This window comes from Limulus polyphemus, unplaced genomic scaffold (genome assembly GCF_000517525.1).
Source record: "Limulus polyphemus unplaced genomic scaffold, Limulus_polyphemus-2.1.2 Scaffold45, whole genome shotgun sequence".
Taxonomy (NCBI): domain Eukaryota; kingdom Metazoa; phylum Arthropoda; class Merostomata; order Xiphosura; family Limulidae; genus Limulus; species Limulus polyphemus.
Genome location: NW_013665655.1, coordinates 482,696 through 486,404, shown reverse-complemented (window position 1 = coordinate 486,404; position 3,709 = coordinate 482,696). Strand labels below are relative to the sequence as shown.

At 33.1% G+C, this 3,709-nt stretch overlaps 1 long non-coding RNA gene across 2 annotated transcripts in view; it reads left to right on the top strand.

Moving 5' to 3' along the window:
* Positions 1–2,239: 2,239 nt before the first annotated feature.
* LOC111086565 overlaps positions 2,240–3,709 on the top strand; it is a 10,008-nt gene continuing 8,538 nt past the window's right edge. For both annotated transcript variants that reach the window (XR_002611303.1, XR_002611301.1), the window contains exon 1: positions 2,240–2,580. This is a non-coding gene — a long non-coding RNA (uncharacterized LOC111086565). The remainder of the gene's footprint in view (positions 2,581–3,709) is intronic.

Here is a 3,709-nt window from a genome sequence, read left to right as displayed (position 1 = left end):
CCTGAATTTTTTGTGGTATTTTAATCAGAATGTCTACTTATACCTATAATTTCAAATACTACAATGAATAATTTCACTCAATCGTATTATTTAAAGTTATATCATTTATCAGTTAAAGGTTTAAAGAAATTACCATTGATGGATATATTTTGGAAAATAGTTTTGAAGTTTCAAGTGAAATACCATATTTGCTTCGCCTGCTTTGATATAAAGCTTTTTACACCCAGGCATGGCCTGATGGTTAGGGAATTCGACTCGCAATCTGCAGGTTTCAAAATCGAAATCGGTCGCCAAACTATGGAGCCTCATTATTCCTTGATGAAAAGTAGTTCACGAGTTGGCGGTGAGTGACATTGAGTAGCTGCCTTCCTTCTAGTCTATCATTTCAAAATTAAAGACAGCTAGAGCAGATAACCATCGAGTAGCTTTGCACGAAATTCAACAAAGAAACAATAAAAGACAACATCCAAGTAAGTGAGGAGCTGGGTTTAGCCTAGTGGTTAACGTCTCCCGACTGTAAATCCAAATTTTCATGATTCGTTTCCTGTCTCCATCCAAACGCTCTCCGCATGGATGTATTATGTAAGCGACGGTGAAATTCCACTATTCGATCAGACAAGAGCAGCCCAAGATTTGATAGTAGGTGATGTTGTTTCATGTCCTTTCTCCAAACTGTCAGTCGAAAATTAGTGACAGCTATCGCAGATAGCCCTTGTGTATAGCTTTGCACTAAAACTCTAAAGAAACAAAAAAGTGATGATTTAATGTGTATAATTATAGGGAAAATTATGTGTTATTTAATAAGTATTTGATTGTGAACCTCTTAAACGTTTCCAACCAATAACTTTCCCTTTTTGTCCAATGATATATTTTATGGTCATATATATGACGTAAATATTAATTCAAGAGTAACTAACCCCTTCTCTGGTAATGTATTACTAATGTAAACAATGATTAAAAGAATGTTCGGTTTTTTTAAACTGTTGTATAATGGAAGGTTTGTTGAGGCACTTTTACCATCTTTCAATATGGTGTATACATCTCTCAAGGTAAATACCGCAGTAATAATTTCAAACTAGAACATAATTAACTTAGTTTTATAAACACCTTAGTTCTTAATACTAAATATAATATGAAATATATTATAAAAACATTCACAGGTCTTTCATATCAATATTGTTTAAGAAAAACCTCGTTCAAGGCCTTGAAATATTGTGATTTAAGAATAACAAGCACTAGAAAGTTTTTGTCTAAAGAACTATTTCAACAACTTCTCGGGAAAACGATTTCTCTACTGGCATGATAAGTAGATATGTACGATTATCTAAATAAATAAAACGCTTCTAAACAACTAAGCGTATCATAAGTATATCATATCTTCTAAACAACTAAATATGATACTCCTAAGTGGTTTGTATATATGCTGTATTACTTTAAACATGTTTTGCATCTAAATAATATTTGCTTTGATTGTTCACAGGTTGTATACAGATGTACATTTAAGATTAACTTCTAAACCTGGATATTCTTTTTAGTATATTTTCATACACAATGACAAAATATCACCAATGAAAACTATTAATATTATTTATCTTTGTACTTTTCTTTGTTCCTTATAAGTCCATGCTAATCCTACCGCAAGACAGTTGCAGGCCTGTGTGAAAGTCATGTTAATAACACGATGCACATATTAGCTAATTGTTCATTTAAAATTATATCAAAATCTTGACAAAGGAAAATGATGGCCGCAGTTTTTCTACAAAAGTGAGAGACGGCTTATTAAAACACTGACTCTATTGCTCAGTCATATCAACTCCGTTTTGAGTTTACTTCTCATGTTACACAGCATAATGTGACTTAAAAAGCCAGAGTTGGTAGCAAAATTAGCAAAATAACGTATATACATAGAAAATAAATATATTTAGCTCGTTATGTATTGTATTATAAAGTAGTCGTGTGTTAACTTTCGTAACGTTTTTATACAGCCGTATCGTAAATTAAAACACGACTACTTTATAATACAATACATAACGAGCTAAATATACAGCCGTACTGTAAAAAGGAGAGATATAAACATGTTTTGATGCGAGTAGCAGTATAGAAGATACGAATGAAAACTTCATCAATTGTCATCTCGTCATAGATCCCACGTATAAGCCGCAGACAATGACGTGTTTGTCTGCCTGATCTCCCTTCTTCACATATAAGCTGGGTGCCATTTGTGAACTCATGACGCTTGTAATAATTTATGGTATTAGGAGAGAAACCACATGTGTCCGCACACACACGAGTGGGGTGTCTGCACTTGCTTCGTAGTGTCATTTATTTTTATTTTTTTTATTCGATAACCAACATTCATACCTTTCTTTTAGTACAAATTATATTTGGATAAAATGCGAAGACCCAGATAAAACTCCAGCGAGAGAGCCTTCACTGGGTATCACAAAAACTAGAATCTTCAGGGAAAGGGAAAAAAAATAAGAATAAAGAAATCGATATTGCTATGGACCAACCGACAGATAAGAAAACATTTTGGATTGAAACATAGTGATAACCAGCTAATAAACAGTGTAATCTCTGGTAACCTTTTTTGTGTTTTATTCGTTATCTTATTCTGTTTTTGTTAGGTTTTGGCATTGTTGCTAGATGTCTTACCGATATATATGCGCAGTGTACGTTAGTTTACAGTTTTTCTCGTTTTATGTTTTTCTATACTTTAGGTAATTTTTCCAACACTTTGGTATAATAAATCGCTTAATTATTTGAATGTCACTTGCTTCACGCGTAAATAAGCGACATTGTAATTGTTTTGTAAACTACGATACATGCCTTTATTATCATGACTTTAACTTGATAGCCTATGAACACAAGATATTTTGTTAGTTTAGTATCTACATCAATACAATATTTTGAGAAGAGTATCCACTTTTTATGAGAAACTCTAGTTTTAAAAAGCCAATCACAAATTAATGCATTTTGTATTTACGTCTGATGTTTAATTACCCTTAAGCGTACGCAATCAACCATTGAAAAAAAAAAGAAAACACATTCTAATTTGTCACTTCTTTCCTTAAATACCATATTTTATAACTATTCTTTAATGTGAATTTTAGTATTGCTTAATCTATTTGCTTCCTTTCCTTAATTGTAATTGTTTTACGCCTTTCTATCTTATTTTTTGCCCGGCATCGCCATGTGGTTAGGGCACTCGACTCGCAATCTGGGGGTCGCGGGTTCGCCCTTTCACCCTTTGGGACGTTATAATGTGACGGGCAATCCCACAATTCGTTGGCAAAAGAGTAGCCCAAGAGTTAGGGGTGGAAGGTGATGACTAGCTGCCTTCCCTCTAGTCTTTCACTGCAAAATTAGGGACGGCTAGCGCAGACAGATCTCGTGTAGCTTTGCGCGAAATTCAAAACAAACAGTCCTATCTATATATAATTCACTATTTCGTATTGATTATTGTATTTTTTTATCTTTCTGCTTTATTTTCCATTTGTAATTGTTTAGTGTGTATTTTATCTCTTCTTTTTTCTACTAAGTTCCAATTTTTCTATGCTTTTGTACTTCATCTCCAGTATTTGTAGCCGTCATGTACTTCACTTTACTCAACTCTAATTGTACGGTGTGTTTATTTCTACATTGCTTTCTTCAATTGTTTTTTTTTCTTTACTTTTGCTCACTTGTGCTACTTTTCCATCCTTTATTT